The sequence below is a fragment of the Siphateles boraxobius genome, unplaced genomic scaffold (genome assembly GCF_051911475.1).
Source record: "Siphateles boraxobius isolate OS27281-9 unplaced genomic scaffold, OSU_SipBor_1 37, whole genome shotgun sequence".
Classification (NCBI taxonomy): Eukaryota; Metazoa; Chordata; class Actinopteri; order Cypriniformes; family Leuciscidae; genus Siphateles; species Siphateles boraxobius.
This window is the reverse complement of record NW_027508997.1, coordinates 4,365,304-4,387,743: the sequence shown is the minus strand read 5'-3', so window position 1 is coordinate 4,387,743 and position 22,440 is coordinate 4,365,304. Positions and strand designations below refer to the sequence as shown.

General features: G+C 38.3%; 1 protein-coding gene across 5 annotated transcripts in view; it reads left to right on the top strand.

The window, feature by feature from the left end:
* The first annotated feature begins 1,946 nt into the window (after positions 1-1,946).
* marchf8 (membrane-associated ring finger (C3HC4) 8) overlaps positions 1,947-22,440 on the top strand; it is a 111,843-nt gene continuing 91,349 nt past the window's right edge. Inside the window, exons 1-2 of one of the 5 annotated variants that reach the window (XM_077197148.1) lie at positions 1,947-1,961; positions 2,091-2,201. The gene's annotated coding sequence lies outside the window, so the exon portion shown is untranslated. Of the gene's footprint in view, positions 1,962-2,090; positions 2,202-4,065; positions 4,360-10,116; positions 10,214-22,440 lie in introns of those variants that run through there. The other 4 variants (XM_077197155.1, XM_077197156.1, XM_077197150.1 and 1 more) reach the window with 4 other exon arrangements.

The following is a 22,440-nucleotide window of genomic DNA, read 5'->3' as shown; positions in this document are numbered from 1 at the left end:
TTTTTTTTCTTTACTGTATTGAGTTCTGTTGTGTTTTTATCTACTGTATCTTTCACGCCTTCTTAACATTGCATTGAGGTGTTTGTGATTCCATGTACTAGAATGAGTATATTACTATTATAGTACTAGAAGTTGTGATCATACTTCTACTAGTATGAACCCATTTCACATTACATGAGTACAGTTTCTTGACTGAGTAGCTAAACCACTTCTGAACTACTTAAAGCTGTCCTATTATGATTTTTTACGTTTTCAACTTTTAGTGTGTAATGTGGCTGTTTGAGCATGAGAAAGATCTGTAAAGTTACAAAGCATTAAGTCCACAACAAAGGGAGTTATTCTCTATATCAGTGCGCACTGTTTCTGAACTCCCTGAAATGCCTCGATCGAGTCTTGAGTTGAAACTCACGGTTATGATAAGGGGCGTGACATTTCCGAAACACTTGAAGCGGTTGACTAATCACAACACACTGGTCCAGCTGAACAATCAGAGCACATTGCGCTTTTCAGAAGGAGGGGCTTCATTAAGACAGGAACTAAACAGAGTGTTACTGACAGACTAGAAGGAGAGGTGCTGAAACAATATGTGGGGGTTTTTAACATTCAAGTATTAAAACCTATTCTAGGAGAGCCCAAAAAGAAACTTAAAGGGACATTGTGTAGGAATTTCTCCCATCTAGCGGTCACAACAAACAAACGAATGTTACAGTATGAATAATAACAGTGCAGTGCAGCCTTTTAAACTTGCCGGGGCAGTGACAAGCTCACTGCTCTGCTCCTCCGTTTCTGCTGCTTTAAGTTACGTGACGTTGGCTCTGAACGAAAACGTGGTGCGGAAATGCGTTGGCCCAATACTTTTTGACTATCTCTGTTATTATAGTTTTTCAAGATGGCGGAACGACATGGAACCCTCCGTGGACCTACCCGTCATATAAAGATAATAAATTCTTCGTTTAGGAGGATAAGTCAGATAATTGGTATTAGTCAGGTATTTGTACACCATTGAGGACATATTTATGAATAAAAATATTGATTTTAGATAATAAAATACCTAAAAAACTACACATTATCCCTTTAAGGCTTTGAAAAATTGCATAATAGTATTCTCTCTTTTTTTTTAAATAATCTAAAATTTCAGGAGTAACTTCAACTTGGAGTCCTAAACTAAAAAAGACTAATTTGTGCAGCAAACAGACGGTGTTAGAATGGTTCATGCAGTTCTTCAGCTGAATTATGCGACACTAAATGAAAGGAAACAGGCGTTGCTCAAAGCAGAATTCTGTGCTATTTCAGAAGAACTTTAAGTACAGCATCACACCATAGAAGAATACAGATCTCATTTCCAAATTAATTTCTTGTGCTTCTCTTAGTCCAGTAGCCCTTTAAGGAAACATGCATCTTTTAATACAAGAATATCAAGAGGAACTTGTTTTACATGTTACATGACAAACGTTCCACACAAACGTTTTACTGTGTCATTGATTCTAGTGGCCGAATTGTTCAACTTTCTCCATGCATGTACAATTCATAAACACAGAAGTATTACAGAATAATGAATCAAATCATGTTTAGACACTTCTTTGATCACATAACGTGTAAACCCTTTCAAAGCAGGACAGCTTTTAGCCGTTCTCTCCTCTATCATGTCACATAGATCATCTGTTGTGTTTCTCCGGAAGATGCAAGGAGGAGCAGGGCACAGCACACCCATCCCTCTTTAATCAAGACTATTATAGTCTTTTACTGCAATGATAATGATGAAAAAAGGAGCATCTTTGAATCCTGTTCATAAAAAACAAAACAAAAAACAATGTGAACTCACACCCTTCAGTGCACCATTGTAATAATGAAATCACTGTATAGAGACATGAGCCTCAGACAACGAGAGGAGAAAAACAAATGAATCATCACCTCCTCTAACACAAAAAAGTTCATTCTTATATTTGAATTTAAATATAAGGGTAATTAATGAACCCACATTACCGGCTCAGCTGTGTATATAATTTATTCGAACACTCGAGACATTAGCGCTGGAGTAGCCTACATGATAGCACGCGCATGCCCTCTCCGATATTTTTTTCTTTTCTCAGCCCTATTTTTCCACCCCGAACGCGGAAGTCTTTGAACGTGACGCACACTATCAGATGGGGACTATGAAATGAAAACAAAAACATCGCTTTATACAGTCGGGGAAAGACGAGGTAAGTAGATATTTGAGCGAATCACGTAAACCTGCATTAGAGGTAACACTGCACCGCTGTCACTGTAACACACACGGTTGTCCTTTAATACGCCGAGAAATAATTTGTATCTTTATGGGGGATTTGCATATCAAGTTAAAAAATATAGGCTATCTTGAATATATATTTTACATATATCATTCGCATGACTTGCATTAATAAAGACTTGGTTTATTGTATTAGCTCAAGTCCCTTCGTTATTCCAGTGCCTAAATACAGTGCTGAACGTTCTCGTAATGCGTGCTGTCTCTGCCTTGACAGTATTAATAATGAACAGACCAAGAAAATGCAAAAGTATTTGTTTTAGCGAGCATGTTGCACTTCGTACAAATTAAACTGTCCTGAAAATGAGGTAAGAAAATAACCGTGGTGGTCTGCATGCAGCTGTCATCCTCCATATCGCGCCATCAGAGAAACTATGTAGCCTACGACTGAACTATTACCAGTGAACAAAAGAGAAGACTGAGATGTAACCTCAGACTCCAGCAAAAACTAGCGCGTTTATTGCATTTGGTCTGTTGTATGCATAACTATTATTAATGATTGAAGGACTCATTTTCGAAAATCGATTCTTTTGAACAGCTCTTTTCAAAGAATCAGTTAAAAAATGATTCTATTTCGTCATCACGCGACCCCTTTAACACTCAGAGTGGTAGGCAGGCACCTATTTTTTTGTTTTTTTACTGGTCGATTTTGATTTCATGTGTTCCAGTTCGGTTCTTTTGCAAACATGATTCAGCTTTTAATTAATTATATAATTTGCATTTAATAATAATGAAAATTTAGCTTAAATGACTCAGGTGAAACAGCTTCATATGTGTTTTTACTTAAAATGCTGCATAAACATAAAACTTTCCAGTAGCCTATGTTTCATTACCTACAGTAATTTAGCCAGAAATGTTAGAAAGAGGTGGTTTTCGGTTCAATTAGACTGTGGCTGCATTCGAAATCTCATAGGCCTACTTCCATAGCTAGTTGTCGAAAAACAGTATGGCTGCGTCTGAAATCAATCACATATATAGGCCTACTCTCTTGAGTAGGTAGCCTACTTATTTTGAATAGGTATCTAAATACTTCACGGTTGCTAAAAAATATTTTCTATAGGCCTAGCTATAGTATGAATGTGTGTAATAGGCTACTAGTATGAATGTAATCCGGACATACTAAATTCGCCATGTTGTCATTGTCATGTGACCTTTAGCGTCAGTTGCATGCACAAATCCTATGCACACTTGAGAATCTCGCCAGAAGAAGTTGGTCCTGGTAGTTTTTGCCTACTCATTTATGAGTAGCCTACTGCTAATTCGTACATCTTTTGTATACTATTTTTCGCCTACTATAGTATGTAATTTCGGATGCAGCCGAAGTGACAAAATAAGTATGTGAATTCACAGTAGGCTACTCATAAATTAGTTGGCAAAAAGTAGCCAGATGACCTACTACTATAATTGAGATTCTTAAGTGCGCATACGATGGACACTTCAATAGCCATCTGAATGCCATGTGAATGTGAATGCAATTGAAGCGTCGCAACTGACGCTGTAGGCCACATGATAATGAAAGCATGGTGTAGTAAGTTCAGGTTACATTCATACTAAACACACTCACAGGCTATATAGAACATAGCCTAAAACTATTTTAGCGGATGTGAAGTAATTATTTTAAATAAGTAGGCTACCTACTCGAGTATGTGATTTCAGACGCAGCCTGTGAGTTTTTTACTGGAGAACCACTCTCGGACTGAATCATTCCGATTCATGAATAAAATGTTCAAATCTTTTAGAGAACCGATTCGATTGATTGAAAAGATTCGACTCCAAAGAACGATTCATTCCAGTCGGATGCCGCTCCTGCTACCCAGTGTGCCCAGTGCGCTTGGATTGCTGTTGGTCTGTTGATGTATCGTCTCAATGCAGTATGGATTACAGCGCTACGTGCGTAGGCTACTGTAAACATTTTGTTTAGCTTTTGCAAGCATTAGTATCTTACGCATTAGTAGGTTTGAAGGGTGGATCAGTCAGTGACTGTGGTGTCAGTCAGGGGCATTCATGCGCGCCTAGTCTTTCACATTCGAAGAATGCTTTGAACTGCCAGTTTTGTTGAGATGTTGATAGCCACGGTAAGCGAATAATTTTGTCTCTATGTTTGTATCAACTGTAAAACACTTATAGGAGAGTTCGGGCTAGTTGTAACTCTATTTACTCCAGTGAAAATTTCTCTCAGCATGTTTATTTTTGAAAGTCAATTTCTGTAAAGACATACCTCAAAGTCTTGACAACAAAGCTGCCCAGTGATACAATTATTGAAGATGTTGTTGTCACACTATATCCTGCTTATTATAGACTTTTCGCTAAATTAAAACACTAAAATAATTATAGCATGAAACGCAAAACAATTCATGAAACAAGAAACGTAAATAATAAAACATTTAAAGTGCATGTTACAATAAAAAAAAAATCACAACAACAGATTCATCAAAAAAAAAAAATCTTAAACAAGCACTTGTTAAGAATAGTTACTTATAAATATAGAAATAGGCCTGGTCTTATCTCTTTGATTGAAATAATATTTCTGTATTTGTACCATTATTTTTGTCACAGCTTGCTGAACAGCCTGACTTTTTATACACCTTCTTATCACTTTGAAGGCATCACTGTTCTCTTAACAACAGAATGTCACAATAGATAAAAAAATAGATGGCGTTGTTCTTTCCAAGTTTCGACCTCTCCAAGTTTGCAATTTATGATCCTGTTTGTTTGTTTTTTGAAGTTGCATGAGGTTTCAAGAACTTCATATGGAGGGGTGTGCTTCAGGATTTGTGGAGTTGCCTCCCTTACAGTGAATTTTGTTGAGAAGGAAACCATTTCACCAATGTTGTTCATTAAGAATTACCTTTGTGGCTGTGCACTGTATCAAGATTTGGCTGGGACTTCCATGTTGTGAAATGTCATGTGTTTATAGTTTTCATGTTATCTGTGTGCCCTGTTTTCTGGTTGCAGTGAGTGTGAAGTCTTTTCGTATCCGAAGCTGTAAATAAATATGTTAAGTGATGCTGTACATGCATGGGGAAGTTGTTTATGAACTTGTTTATTCTATATTGTACAATATTAAAGTGCCCCTACAATAGATTTGCATGCATCAAAGGTCAAACACTTTTTTTTTAGTACACAAACACTCTCAAAAAACAAATTTTCTCATAATATACATTAATCATCACCTAATTTCTCAAAGACGTTTAAAAGCGGTTTGTTCGAAGATTCAGTCTCTCTAAACCCCCCTTTTCACCAGCCTACTCTGCTCTGATTGGTCAGATAGCCCAGTTTGTTCTTATTGGTCCACAACTTACCACTTAGGTTATTGGTGTCAGAAACGAAACTCCCATTGCCATATCTGAATGTCCCCTCGTATGCTTCCTCAGCTCTTATACACTGATACTAAAGGAATGATGGCCTCATTTTTTTGTATCAATTCTAGCGTGAGTCCTCATCCTTTTGTAGTGCTTGCAAAGTGTTGAATTTTATGCTAATGTGTATTGCACTGCTGTCTGCAATTTAAACAGACATAGCCAAATGTGTAACAAAATTGCTACAGCATAGGCCATTAACACTATGGGATTAAAATAAAGTTGTTGATTAAGTATTGGACCATTTTCGGTATTATATCTTGGAATGTGTTTCTGACAGAAAAATAGAGGCTGCTGTAGCTAGTTTTACAGTAGAAAGTAATTAGATTCTTGAAATTGGTTCGACCTCAGAAAGCCATTTAATTACAAAAACACATTTGTCTAAATCACCACTACATTGGAAAATTCTAATAGAGTGAATGCTAGTAAATTGGGCCATCTTTGTTTTGACAGTCTGTGTATTCATTTGCATGCCTTTAAGACTATTCACATCCGCCTTTGTGCTCAAATGTGCTTTACGCGCTTGACAGAGCTCCAGCATTAGCCAAGACACTTAATGGTTTATTCTAAGACTGTAGGAAAGTCCATTATAACATCTAATCTAATACTAATCTAATTTAATACTAATAGACGCCAATAGAATTTTTTTTAGAATTCCACTTATTTGTCCTCTCTAGGGAATTCAGTTTTTCTCAAAGTGATTAGTGGAGTTTGCTACGGGACACATCAGTATCATATTGCTCATACATACATTTTTAAGATGGTCAAGAGCCATGCATTCACAATGACTTGTTATGATCTTCAAATGGATGTGCTGTGATGTGGGGTTGTAAAACAGCATCATACACTTGTGATCTCAATAATATAGCCAAGACACGCCATCAGTCAGTGGTGCTATTTAGAGATGGGAGATCATTTACCTTGTTTGACTAATCTGGACACATGATGCCAGGGTTTGCTGTCTCATGCCACTTCTCCCTCAGCTTCATGGCCTGCGTTTGGAATAGGATACTAACATACTAGCCTACCTCTACATTATCTTCAGTATATAATAAATGTACTGTGTGCAGTATGCTAATTTTCTGTGTGCATGAAAGTATGTTCAGAACTGCATCCCACAATACAATGTACTTGACAGTTCTCTCAATTTGAATTTTTTATGGTCAAACAGTCTAAAGCTTGTACAAAAAAAATCCAATTAAAATGCAAAATATCTGTATTTCACTTGGATTGTGATAGGAAGTTAAAGGTACCCAAAAGTAGAGGTGGGTTTAACTGGGAGCAACCATGTTTTCTTAGGAACCCCTTTGTACTTTTTATTCATTTATTCATTATTCACTACATCTACTATTGCAAAATCCTAGAAACAGAAGCATGTAAGCCATATTCTTTAAGGAGGCAGAAGGGATTAATCCGAGATGCCTCATTCAGATCAACAGCATGCTGCTGAAAAAATACAGTCAGATGGTCAGTCAGATGCAGTTTCTCTAACAATTTTTTTTTTTGCCTGAACATCGTTAAATATGAACAAACTCTCTTTCCAACAAGGGCAAAAGAAAAGGACGGATATTACAGAAGTTTAGAAGATTGCACTTAATTTATGTATTTATATATATTTACCACCTGGAAAATACTTTATTTTAGTATATCAACTAAAATAATAGTTAATATATATTGAGTATATATTAAGTATATACTCAAAAATGTTCTCATTCATATGTGATTATTTTTTCTCCTTTTATTTAGAACTCTTGGGCAAATGTTTGATTAAGAATGTAGAAATATAAAATATGAATGAAGTTACGGGCAGCTCAGAGATGGGTTACAGTTGTTTTCAGGAAGTGGTTGCAGGGCCACTCCTTCCTCCGGGGGGGGGAGGAGAACTGACATTCTCATCCAAAGAACTGACATTCTCATCTCTGAGCCCCCAGAGGATGCAGATGGCAGTGTGCGCCGCTTATGAGCCTTGCCACTCTCGTCCCCCTCTGTCGCCAGACCCCTGACAGAGTAGGCCCCCGTGGAACGCTGGTACTTCCCTGGCCTCCTCTGCCAGGATGCGGCATATGACCTTGCCTCCACACAGGCACGCTCCACCTCCCACGTCTTGGCTGGTCATTCCGCCTCGCTGCCCCATCGTGGGTACGTCTGTGGTTCACATGACCCCGCTGGTTCAGTTTTTGGAGCTTTCCAATCTGTCTTGCTGGCTCACGAGAACCTTCAGGCTTGGCTATGCAAAACAATTTGCATGGTCTCCTCCCCGTTCCGGGGAATCAGCTATACCGTGGTGGGTGGCAATGCCCCTATCATGTGTGCGGAGGTCATTACCCTACAGACGAAGGGTACGATCGAGACTGTCCCTCGAGCCGAAATGAAGTCTGGCTTCTTCAGTCCCTACTTCATTGTACCCAAGAAGAGCGGTGGGATACGGCAAATCCTGGACCTGCGCGTCTTGTACCGAACCCTTCACAGGCTTCCGTTCAAGATGTTGACAGCTTAACGCATTTTCGAATGTGTTCGTTCGTTGGATTGGTTTGCACCGAACGACCTGAAGGACGCGTACTCTTATGTCTCTATTCTTCCTCGACACAGACCGTTTCTTTGGTTTGCTTTCGAGGCGCAGGCATACCAGTACACGGTTCTCCCATTCGGGTTAGCCCGGTCCCCTCGCGTCTTCACGAAAGTCGCCGAACCTCTCCTTTCTACGGGCCCGAGTACCCTTTGAACGAGTTTCCAGGCATGTTGTTCCAGGCACAGCACTCCCTGGAGGAGGCAGACCCAGCCTTGACAATGCTCTGTCCAGTACGTACCCTCCGTGCTTACGTAGACAGAACGCAGTGTTTCAGGTCCTCAGACCAGCTCTTTGGCTGTTATGGTGGGAAGCTGAAGGGAAAGGCTCTCAACAAGCAAAGGCTGTCTCACTGGATAGTGGACGCCATTGCTTTGGCATACCAGCAGCAAGGTCGACCATGCCCCCTTGGTGTGAGGGCCGACTCCACTCGGAGTGTGGCTTTCTCTTGGGCTCTAGCGCATGGTGCCTCGCTAACAGACATCAGCAGAGCTGCAGGCTGGGCGACACCCAACACATTCACGAGATTCTACAATCTCCGAGTGGAGCCAGTGTCCTCTAATGTACTCACCCCCAGTGGCCGGTAATATAAGATCCCAATTTTATGAAATCCTTTTTAACAATATTACATTACCTAAAAAAAAACTTTTTTCAGTTTGTTGACTTTTTTACATTCATATTTTGAGTCTGCAAAAAAGCACCAATGCTAAAGTTTTCTACGTTTCCTAATCATTTAACAACATTTATTGTTTACTTCAATGAGCTCATTGTTTCTGCCTTAACTTAATGCGCATTGCTTAACAATGAAACTGAATGAAAATTTATTGAAATGCATTACACACAGTCACCTCTGATAACAGATCACTCTAAATTGTAATTTAGACACATGCATTTTCTGTAAAGCTGCTTTGAAACGATATGTATTGTGAAAAATGCTATACAAATAATAAATGTGAATTGAATTAAATATTACTGGGGGGCAGGATATATGCCTCACACTCGGCATACATAAAGCTTGCCGCAGAGCACTGGCAAAAGTAGCCAAATTATTATGGATGTGTCGGGAAAAATAGCAAGGAGATATTTTAATTGTTTATTAATAAACAAGTGTTTTCTGAGCGTGTTGGCTGCAAAGATGAATATGGCGATGCTAATTCATCATTCCTGCAGTAGTGAACATGTGTGCGCCTAAATGGATTACATAAACTATTTATTTCTAATTGTTTCGTTTAAAAGTTGACATATTTTGGCCGTTTATAGGCCTATTTCTCATGTCTGTGAGGCAAGTATCCTATACGCTGAGTTTGGTTAATTTGTGACGCGCTCCATTTCTTGCAGTCGAAGACGGATACATTTCTGCTCTCAAGTGTATTCTGTGCGCTTTTAAGTGCCTTATCAGATTTATCGTGTTGCCGGTCTTGGCAGCAATTATCTTGTTGAAAATATTGCATCGTGTGCTTCTGGCATCGAGTCTGGTACATAAGTAGGTACACTTCTGATCTTTTGTTCTGATCTACCGTGACAACCCTACTAACAACTCATACTAAAAAATACAAAAATAAAAACATTTATAATATTTTCTTAGCTTTGGTGAATAGGGGCTGTTAAAACTGTACCATCACAGGTAAAAAATTAATTGTAAAATTATATAAAAATAGAAAAAATGTTTACTGTTTTTTTTTTTATCAATCAAATGCTGCATTTTGAGGAATTACAAAGAAATATAGGTAACTTAAAGGGATAGTTCACCCAAAAATGAAAATGCTGTCATCATTTACATCATTTACAAAATCTGTATACATTTATTTTGATGAACACAAAAGAAGATATTTTGAAGAATGTGGGTAACCAAACAGTTGATGAACCCCATTGACTTCCAGAATGGAAAATAAATACTATGGAAGTAAATGGTGTCCAACAATTGTTTTCTTTTAATCAAAATATGTTCTGTTGTGTTCAGCAGAAGAAGGAAATACATACAGGTTTGGATGGAACATCTTGAGGGTGAGTAAATGATGACAGAATTTTCATTATTGGGTGAACTATCCCTTTAATAACTAATAGATATGAACTAAAAGCCACAAAATGATTTGTTGAAAATGTCACCTCATAGGTCCCTTACTTGTGAAGTTTGGACCACAGACAATTTTAAGAGACAACTTTTGAACCAAATTAAAGTCATATCAGGTTCGTACATATTTAAACATGAAACAGACGAACATTGCCGCAGAATTTCTTCGTCTGCAAGACATTGTGTGTGAGAGAGATTTTGGAGCCGCACTGCTTCGTTTAAATTCAGACTTGCTGAAATAAATGATCACCTTGTTATTAGGACCTTCATACTGCATTATACATTTTCTTCCACAACACTGCTATCCACCTTTTTCACCATTTTTGATGTAAGAGCAGTTGCGAGTTTAATTAGAAGCTTCATTTATTTCAATTAGATTATTTTAGCTGTACAAATACTGTCTGTTATTTTGCTTGATGTTGAAAAACTGGTATTTATTATCACATTATTTTAATTTATTAACATAATCATAAACAAAGTGCTGAATTAGACTTTCCATTACGTTTTTTTGTGCTTTTTTTGCACTTCAGTTCTGAATTAGAGCATTTTGCAACAGAAAACGAGTTTTAATAGAGATGGAGAGTACAGCTCTTTGGGCCACTCAAAGCAAAAACTATTATAATCCACTTATGAATGATGAATTGCAGTACTGTTCAGTCATCATCACCTGTGTGCTTATAATGATAGCCCATTCCTGATTAGTATGTACACCACCAAGCAATAAGTGGTTATTTATTTCACAGTTTGGAGCAGTTTTTATTCGTCATATTTCATATAAAAAGAGACACCTAGTTAAGTCAAGTCACCTTTATTTATATATAGCGCTTTATTTAACAAAGTTTGTTTCAAAGCAGCTTTACAGTGATAACAGGCAAATTATGCATTTTGGCTGTTGTTCAGCTGAACTCAGTTCAGTGTTGATTCAGTTCTGTTGTAAAGATCATAAATTATTAGTTAATTTAATCTATAAAACAGTTATGCAAAAAAATGATGTCATTGTCCATGCTCTGGACTTGGATTCTGGTTGGATTCAGATTGTCTTTCCTTGTATTATAGGTATTTTCCAAGCAAATCTAGCCAGCTTCTCAACAGTGTTTACATTTTTCATGTCAATCTGTCAAGAGGTCGTGACAGATTTTTTTATTATGTTCATTGAGGTTCACTTATAGTGTTAATAAAGTTTTCTGTACAAAAAAATCCAAATATAGGCTATATGCATGCAGATAAATTACTATTTTTAACTTTCATCCTAACCTTCTTTCTGAAATGATCCATTTTGAAGGAGCGGCTCCTTTAAAGTGTCCCTATTTTATGCTTTTTTGGATATTACCTTTCATGTAGCGTGTAATATAGCTGAGAATGTAAAAGGTCTGCAATGTTTAATAGATCGAAGAAAGAACCAATTCTGAATTGCCTGAAATGAATCGTCAGTAATTTTACCCTTATTTCCTGGAGTTTACCCTATAACTCCACGGTGTAGCTACACCGTCACTCCTACGGCGTCGTGGCTGTTTTATGGTTCTGCGTCAGGTTGAGTTGCATCGCGGTGCAACTGTATGGAACGCCAAAAGGGTCAAATTTCGCCACTAACCAAACGCGTTTCATTCTCAAAACGCCGCAGAAACATCCACATAAGCTTTTTAACTATTTTTTATGGCTTGAACGAGATGTCTGCAGATCCCGCTGCTTCAAGATATATATAGCCTATTAAAAAACAAACAAACAAAAAAAACACTTTTTATAAGGTCTACTCCAGGCAATTCCAAATGTGCTGAGTCCAAGTTTGACTGAAACAATTCAATTCAAGATTTTATTTTAGAAAAAATACAACAAAAAAAACATTTAAAAGAAAACCTAATAAAACATTAGCCATTATGGAAATACAGGCATCTCACAACTCTTTATTATTTACAGTCCATAAAAATAGGGTATGTATTATACGATTATAATACGAGAATATATTTACAGTTTTCCTGTGTGTTTTTACTGAGGCATTGTATTGTGTTGTGTTTTAGGGTTAACGGAAAATTCTGTAAAATTACCGAATAAAGTCTTGGCAAAAAAATTACCATTACATTTTCCATCTTTAGCCCCCTTTTTCCACAATGGTCTCCTAAAAATAACGCGAGAAATTCTGATTCTGATTCTACAGAAAATGAATAATTTAGTGTAACAAAAAAAAATCTACCTAGGCCCATCAAAATCATTATAATCAGCAGCAATAAAGGGACCCACAGCAGTACTGTACGCGGACTTAAAACAGTTGCTGCTGTCATTTCCGTAATAAGTGGCCTACACCCTGCTACTCAGTCAGTTGTCAGCTATCGGATAGTCTTCCGAAATTTAAAAGACATACACCAACAGACCAATACAAAAGAAACGAAGCGGAGATAAAAATACGGTCGGACCTTGGAGTCGAACCCCTGTCACTAAGAGCAAAACGACACTGCTCTCCATGCACGCAGACCAATGCCCTGCTGAAGGTAATAAGATAGTTTGGTGATCTAATGTATTTCACAGACATGAACGTAAACAAAGGCTAAAATCATACTGTATATACCCACATATGATAAAGGAAAAAGGGGGATACACGTGCCCAACGAAGAAATAAAAATATGACACGATAACAGTCCAAACACCAGTCCTAACAACATTAGAAAAACAGAAGCCTTAAGACGATCGCCATTCAGATCGACAATCTACTACATATGTCTTTCCATCTACTTCATTAGATGGGCTGAACTTTGAAGAAAAGGGTGGGGCTGATTATAATATTATACAAAACGCCGCTTTTTACACCGTCTTTGTCAGACAGAAGCGCCGCAAATGACGGCGCACTATGGATGGCCTGCGGCGTCAGAAACGGCGTCATTGGCTGGATAAAAAAAATGACGGCGCTTTTGCTTTGTAAACGGCGTAATTTGCGTCGTTTGTATCACAGAACGCCGTACTTTGCGGCGTCTTTTCGTCTTAAACGCCGTAAAAAGCGGCGTTTTGAGAATGAAACGCGTTTGGTTAGTGGCGAAATTTGACCCTTTTGGCGTTCCATACATCTGACCAATCACAGCCCTTGTGGTCTGCGTCGCCTTGACGCGTAGTTACAATTTTTTGGAGGTGCACGTCGAGCTACGGCGGAGGGGTTCGCGGCGATGCAGAGGGGTCTGCTGGGGTACGCCGTCGATTCAACGCAGAAGCATAAAACAGGCTTGACGCAGAACCATAAAACGGCCACAACGCCGTAGGAGTGACGGCGTAGCTACGCCGTGGAGTTGACGCAGAAGCATAATGAGGCCTTAACAGCAATAGAGCCGATAGTCCAAAATCTCTACCGGCTGAAAAATTTCTACCAGTTAGGGCCTATCGTGTCTACCTATATATTGCCCACTCCTAATTCTGTTCCACATATAATTCTTACTATGTTTCTATCATTATGAATGTGCTTTGAAAAAGAACAGCTTTGGCTTTTTGTGTTCCACAGGAAGCAAATACAAGTGCAAATAACCACTTAGTAGGCTATTAACTTAGGTTTAAGGAAGTAGGCATTAACCACATTACTGCTTGCAGCATATGCTGTGTTTTTATTTTGTTATTGTTCTGCAAATGTCATTTTTCTCTGATTGTGGCAGTAACCTTAAGTTTTATTAAGCGAGGGAGCAGGAAATTCAAGAAAAGATATTTTGTTCCAGTGTATGATGAAAAATCAATGATCTTGATTTTTGCACTTTCGTCTCAGTGCTCAGTGCCCTCCCCGCTGTCCCTGCTAGTGTTGGAGACCGAATGACTGTGGAGCTGTGAATTGATTTAGCAGTGCCATGTATTGGGCAATTTTCTAGAATCAGATATTATTTTATTGCCTTTCTGTTTATAACAAAAAGATGAACATTCTCGTTCTTCTGCAGTTGTGAAAATGAGGCTATTAACCAGAATATTATTTAACATTGTAAAATGTTTTTTAACAGACCTTAGAGTAGGCCTTAGAGTAGGCCATTTTGGTGCCCTAAGCATTATTCCTTTATGACCCGAGAAAAAAATGTTTATTTTTCCCAGTTTAACTTTAACTTTTTAACTCGCAATCCAACGGACCACTGATTCGGCGGCAGCACCATCGATAGCTACTTTGAAGAGCAATTAAATACACTTGTTCCACCTGTTTTGTTATATACATCCCTAAAAAAGTGCCTAATAATATTTCTATACTGAAATAATATCAGCATTATAATTATTATGACTATGGTATGATGATTGATTTTTCATTAAGCTATTTTTGGTGCCCCCTCAGCACTTTGTGCCCTACGCACAGCACGTGGTGGGAGCGGTGGCGCTGATTATTTTAATGAAATACTGTAGGTGCAGATTTGGTGTGGGCCTAGTCTAAGCATAATGCTTAACATATCAGTGTTTTATAAACTTTCAAATATAACTGAAAGTACATAAATCAAAAAAATATATTATGTAAGATGTACATCATTCAAAAGTTTGGTGTCAGAAAGATTTGTTTAAAACATATTAATACTTTAATTATGCAAGGATACATTATTATATTATGTTAACTATATATTTTCTATAAGGCACACATCAAACACCTCATATTTTGTACGAATGGTGCTATGGTGCAAACATGGTTTCATAAATTGTTTTAAGTTGCTTGACTGGATACTGCCGGAAGTTCAATAGGAAACCTTTGCATGACCCAATTTAAATTCACGCATTATGCTTTAATTTTGCATCCGAAGCGTTTATGCGTTCAAAAACAAGAACACGTCCTGAGTTCCTCCTTTTGCACACTATCCATCCATTAACATTTTGATAGAAGAAAAAGCAGTTGCTGAAACCTAGCCGCTATTTGAATTTTCTTCAATTACAATCAGCAAAATCACATAATAAGATAGTGACACCATCTGTGCTCTGTTTTACACAAAATTGTTTACTACCTCTTTGCTTTTTAGGGACTCTTTTTGATGTTTTGATGCAGTCTGCAGTTTCATCTTCCTCATTTTCAAGACGTTTCATCTCCTCCTGCAAAAGATGAAGTCATCTGCCATCCAGTTTCCTCCTGTGCTCTGCTCTGAATCTGTGTGTAATATGGAGAGACGCTTTGACCGAAACTACAACTAATGCTAAAAATCTGGGAAAGTCAGCTGTCTGTATTAAATTTGCAGGATTTATCTTCAAAGTGTGAGGGAGGTTTACTTTCTTAGAATGCTCTTCCTCTTTGAGCCTGCAGAGAGCCTGTTTGTGTGTGTGAATGTGTGTGTTCAAAACTGCATGTACCCTGAGGTCATGTGTTCCTTCTCACGAGCCCAAACTTTCACTATCAGCATTAAATCCAATTCAGTTTTCAGCTTATTCTGATCAGTACCGCCTAAAAAATGTCTGATTGACATAAAAAACACCAATCACAGTTTGTTTTTGATGTGGTGTTTAAGGGCGGGTTTGTCTGAAATAGCTTTACTTTACAGCTGAATTCAGGATTAAGGAAACTGTTTAATATTGAATGACATTCTGACGTTTTACTAATATTTCCTTTCCACCGCAGATGCATGACAGAAATCCATGTTTATCTATAATAAACTGACAATCATATCATAGCAAATAACATACAAATGTGATAGTAATAACTTTATCTTATTCAGACGACTGAATACAGATCTGACAGCATTATGGAAGGAGGCGGTCAATGGCGTGACACTTCGCTCCATAAATTACAGCGTCCCAAATGGACAACGTGTTTATGCGCAAACGTTATGATAATTTATTCTTGAGCTTGAATGTGAAATGAAGGAATGAAAGTACTGCTGTGCAGCACGGAGTGTGTGAGGATCAGCAGGCTTTCATCAGTACACATCAAGTCCGGTTTATCCCGCTCTAATCTCTAAACAGTCTGTGAGGATGTTCCAGCACTGGCAGAGTTTGGTTCCCGCTCTGATCTTGAGGTCATGTAATATAGCACACTGATGGGGTTTAAGCCAGTAAGCCACTTATTAAGCTTTGAATAATTATCTGATATCATCACTCCGGTCACATATGACACAACCTGACGTTATCCATTTGGTTAAAATCCACTGGATGCTAGATAATAAGGCGTGTGATTGTGCCACTGTTCAGAGAAAAACAGCAGAGATAAATCCTGTTGTCGCTTGCTACTGGAAACAGAATATTTAAAAAATGCAAGTAAGGTGTTTTGAGTAAGTGCAAGAGAGTAGAGAGATTTAGGATATTTTTACACGACAATGATGTACTAAAAACAGATGACAGCGCTCTCAACACGATTCCCCTTCATCTGCGAAATTGACTAAAAACGCTGTATTATGCATGCCAGGCCAGTATTTGGCGATGTCACTTTGTCAAGAAAAACCCCGCAAACATGTAATACGTATGTGTGAAAATGCATGCGCATGATGTCACCATTTTCACAAATTCATGTTTTTGTTGTTTAAATGGAGAAGGTAAAGGCATCGTTTTCAAAAGCTTGCATATTCAGGCCCCCAAAACGCAGTTGTCGTGGAAAATTCAAGGAAAGATATTGAACTTTTTCATTACCTCTGTGCTTTTCAGGGACTCTTTTTGATGTTTTGATGCAGTCTGCAGTTTCACCTTCCTCTCTAAATTTTCAAAATGTTTCATCTCCTCTTGCAAAAGATGAAGTAATCCGCCATCCAGTTTCCTCCTGTGCTCTGCTCTGAATCTGTGTGGAACATGGTGTTTTATAAAGTGCAAGAGAGTAGAGAGATTTAGGATATATTTACACGGCAATGGTGTACTAAAAACAGACGACAACGCTGTCCACACGATCCCTGTTCACACAGATCTGCGGAAATTACTAAAAAGGCTGTATTATGCAAGACAGGCCAGTAGTTGGTGATGTCACTTTGTCAAGAAACACCCCACAAACAAGTAATACGCTTGAATGAACATGCAATACGCATGCACGAACACGCAATACGCATGCGCATGACGTCACTGTTTTCACAAATTCATGTTTTTGTTGGTTACACGGAGAAGGTATAGGCATCGTTTCCAAAACCTCGCAGTTTGAAACCCGTTTTCAAAAGCTTGCTTTTTCAGGCCTCCAAAACACAGTTGTTGTGTTAATGAATGGCCAAAATGCATAAAAAGTTTTCCGTTTTCAGTTGAAAACGGTGTCGTGTAACAATACAAAAAACACCTGAACAAGCAGATCAAGGTCTTCAGAGTTACTAGAAAATTATAGGTGGATGAGTTTGATTAAGGTCTGAACTAAACTCTGCAGGACGTGGCCCTCCAGGGCTGGTTTTGAGGAACCCTGACCTAAACCTATCCCTACACCTAAATCTAATATTTAAAGGGGTGGTAAAACGCATTTTTTTGCATTATTTTTCATATATTTTACCTTTATTCTACACTGCTCTTCCCCTCCTTGTAAAAACGGTCTGATGGTTTCCTGGTTCTATGAAGCCAGTCCCTCAAAACTACGCAATGGGTTCAGATTGGTTAGCTGGCCCAGTGTGTTGTGATTCGCTGACCGACTAGTGCACGTTCTCCGGAAACGTCATGCCCCGTACCTTAACCGGTAGCCTAGTTTGTGCGTTGGTGTATTAGGCCGGTGACACACTGGCTGCATGGCATGAGCGTGGCGTTTCTGTTGCGTTCAGCTGCGTCGCGTTTTCTGTGTCTTTGCACACCAGAAACGTGTCTGACGCGGCGCTGCTGACACGGATCACCTTTGTTCGATATATGGGACAGAGTTGTGAAAGCCCTATTTAGCCTACTTTATGTTAAAGTAAATATAAAGCCTACTGATAAAGACACTGTCAGGAGTTTTGACAGCAAAATAGACTACAGAATATTTCGTTCTGTATTGACAGGTGCAATATTTGTAATTTTATAATTATTTATTTATTTATTTTTAAATTATATTTATATCTGAATTAATGTCAAAAACTAGACTTTCAACCATCAAAATGTAATTTATTAATATGTATTTGTTTACAAAATAACATATAACATCTTTTCCTATTCTATTTTGCCTGGAAATGCTTCCAACACGCTTGCGTGTCACGTGGAAAATAGGCGTTGGTTCTATTTCTAGCATGCACGCGTTTTACGCGCGGCTCAAGCCGTGCCTGAGACTCGCATGTCACACAGGCAGTCTGCAAGCTCTTGTTAACATGGGAGCCGAAATAAAAACGGACACGCCACGCAGCTGACGCCACGCAGCCAGTGTGTCACCGGTGTTGTGCCCAATTTCGACCCCCTTCCAAATTATTACCCCCTTCGTTGAAGTCAGTACCTGATTGTCTAATCCTAACCCCACCCCTAATCCTAACCTCTCCCCCACAACTAATCCTAAACCTACCAATGCTAGGGGGGTAATAATTTGGCGGGGGTCAAAATTCAGCACAACACCTGTCTTATAAACAATGAAACGTTAGTGAAGATGATCGAGCAGAACCTGTTCAAGAACGGCTGTTAAACGACGTTTCAGAAAGGTTTGTTTTTTGTTGTTCTCTCATTACTTTTTAGATACGCTGTTATTCAATTGTACTAATTATTATAGAATTACAAAAAAATAAGCTTCATAAACAAGAATTTCATATAATCGTTCTAACAAATTATACTACAGTCCTCAAAGGGATTTTTTTGAGTAAAGACTGCGGATCTATAGATCGTTTCTGACTGTATGCCACCGTTAGTTTTGTATTTTTAGAACGATTGTAGACAAATATCTGTCGACAGAACTATTAACCCAAAACGAACACTAAACATCGGCTGCCAAATCAAACACAGAACCATGTTTAGCATGCCTGTAGATAACCAAGCATGTAGATAAATCTAAAAGCTCTAATCAAAGAATAATTTACACTAATTCCAAGTTCGCTGTTGAGATTAAAAACAGTTTGTAACGTTAAGTATGAATCAGCATTTAACAAGCTGGTTTGCAGAGCCAAACTGCGTTGTCATTTGTTTTCTTCCTTGCTACTGAATGTTATACCACTGAAGTGAATAACATTGATTAGACCATTACAATGGCACCTGTCAAGGTGTGGGATATATTAGGCAGAAAGTGAACTGTCAGTTCTTGAATTTAATGTTTTGGAAGCAGGACAAATGGGCAGGCGAAAAGATCTGAGTGACTTTGACAAGGGCCAAATAGCGATGACTGGACAACTGGGTCAGAGCATCTCCAAAACGACAAGTCTTGTGGTTTGTTCCTGGTATGCAGTGGTTACCAAAAGTGGTGCAAGGAAGGACAACCGGTGACTCAGGGTCATGGGTGCCCTAGGCTCATTGAATCACGTGTGGAGCGAAGGCTAGGCCGTCTGATCCGATCACACAGAAGAGTTACTGTAGTTCACATTGCTGAAAGATTTAATACTGCCCATAATAGAAAGGTGCCAGAACGTGCAGTGAATCACAGTTTGCTGTGTATGGGGCTGTGTAGCAGCATATCAGTCAGAGTGCCCATGTTGACCAATGTCAACCTCTGAAAGCACCTACCATGTGTACGTGAGTGGAACTGGACCATGGTCTGATGAATCACGTAGTAAATATAGTATATTAAAAGATATCTTTAGGAGTTAAATAAATTACAGTGTTATCTTTGCATTTCTCTGCCTCTGATTTCAATTTAAAAAAATACATCATCTGATATCTACTATCTGATAACTACTATTTCAAATGGGAATCTTGACTGTAATTTACCTTTAAATTTAGAGTATGTTTAAATTTAAAGCTTGACAAGCTTTCCCAACAGACAGTTTCTGTATGTAAACAGATCATACATGCAGAAGTTTAGCTGTTTTCAGTCTGGAGGAATGACCATTGGGAACGTCTAACTGTGTCACCTTTATAGTTGCTTGGATGAATAAATTTGGGTTACAGTCTTGGCACTCAGCATTATCTCACAAACCAGAGACCACAGCAGAAAGACTTTCTAGAGAGGGGAAACACACAGGCTCAGGCCCATCTCTTAGATGGATCCAATGCTGTATCGATCTCATATATTTTCCAGCGCCAGCTGCTCATTGATGGATAGTCCTTTCTGGAAGCTGGGTAATTTACCAGCCTGATCAGTTCAGTGCACAGAGCAGCTACTCTCTTACTGTCGTAGAGTTAAGGCCTATTCACAACAAGAAATATAACTATGAAGATTACCATGTTTGTGCCCACACCAAGGGACGATCATTTTCTATAAATTTGACTTTATTCTATAATTAATTCATATAATTATAAATCCCTCTAAAAATCAAATGAAATAAAAATCAAAAAAGTGTGGTCACATCTAATGTTCTGGGAATTTTCATGTGCGAAATGCAGGCGTTTCAATAGGAATCCATACAATTTGCAGTGGTTTCAAGTATTTGGTGCTTGTTTTGAAAGAGATCTCTGTGTGAGCTGTGCTTCAGACATCACTATTCTATTGACGATAGACCATGGACCCTTTTTGCCCATGAAATTACAATGTGTCCACACCTTAAAGTTGGCATGAAACAGAAGTTGCGATAGTCTTTTCTTCCCTTAATGTATATCCAAGTGAAATGGCTTCCCGAATTAGAAAAACTGTAGCGAAGGACTTAATTTTGTCCATCGGAAATTGATTGGATTGTTGGATTGATTGTCCCATCCTCTCGCCAGTAAGCGCATCATCAGAGAAGAGAAGAGATGTCGTTGCAATAGAGAGGGGAACTTATTTTGATTATTAGGGTACATGAATTAAAAAATAATGATGTGTACAGATAAATATTTTATATTAAATCGTTCAATATTCCATTAAAATGTTTGATTTCATGGTGGCTTTGGATCATGTGAATGCTGGATGTTGTGAAGCATACAGCACACTTCATCACATGCAGCCAGCAGGGATCCATTGCCGTTCCTCTCAGCCCTTCTTCCTTTCATGAGCTTGAACTTAATGACTGGAGTGTTTCTGATTTGAGCTGAGGCAAATACTCTGATCTATTTGTTATTCTCTTTCGGTTTGTATATGGGATTTACCTCTGTAATCAAATCAATGCATATCAAATGCATATTTTTTTACTATGTACAGTATAAGACAGGCTGCTAAACCAAATTTTAGTATATTATTTATTATTTTAACTTTATCAATAATTTATCACAGTTTTGCTCTCTGAAACTCCACAAAATTATGTGTGTGCTCTTTGAGGCATTGGAGCCAGAGAGAGACATATTTCCCTACTTAATGACCAGATGCAAACCATGACAACTAGTTTTGAATGTTTTTCTTTCCTTTTTACAAAATCTCAGTGGTGTTTGTGCAAAACTCTCTAGTTTTGTCCCAGTTTGTATTAAAAAATTCCAAAAAAGAATATAAAAAATCCCAGATGATGCACTTTATTAACCGCAAAGTTTGGAATGTTGGACACTTCATACACTCAACTGTTGCAGCCTCAATGCTAATGACAAAATAACCTTCTAAAATTCATACACTTGTTAGAAGCATTCATAGTGCATAGTATAAGTACATAGTGTATAGTAGGTCATTTGGGACAAAACTTCTTTCGCTATTTAGTTGCTAAAAGGTTTTTAGTCAATTGCTATGAAGTTGATGATAGGGCATTGCTAGGGGGTTGCTTAATGGCCCACTCCAAATCTCTATAATATTCTGTTCTCTAGATGGCTCTGGTTGCACTTTCATTGTTAGGTGCCATTCACACAGAACAAGTTTTTGTGGTTAATTTATTCTTTTAGCTGATGCTTTTATCCAAAGCGACTTACAATTGCTATACATGTCAGAGGTCGCACGCCTCTGGAACAACTAGGGGTTAAGTGTCTTGCTCAGTGACACATTGGTGTCTCACGGTGGATTCAAACCTGGGTCTCTCACACCAAAGGCATGTGTCTTATCCACTGCGCCATCACCACCACTTAGCAATGGTTCATTGCATTTAGATCCAGAATTGCTAAGAATTGCCAGAATGGTTACACAGTATCATGCATGAGACACTGCAAAAGACATGAGCGCAATGGAAAAACACATCCGTCATAGAAGAACAATGAAAAAGTGTTGTGTGAACAGCCCTTTAACCTGCAGGGGCGGTCAGATAACAAATAAACCATGGTCCCAGATAACAGATAACATACATTTTTTAAGATGCGGTCACATTTACCATTGCTCCAATTGAAATTCACATGAGGGCAAAAAAGTTCACCACGCAGATTA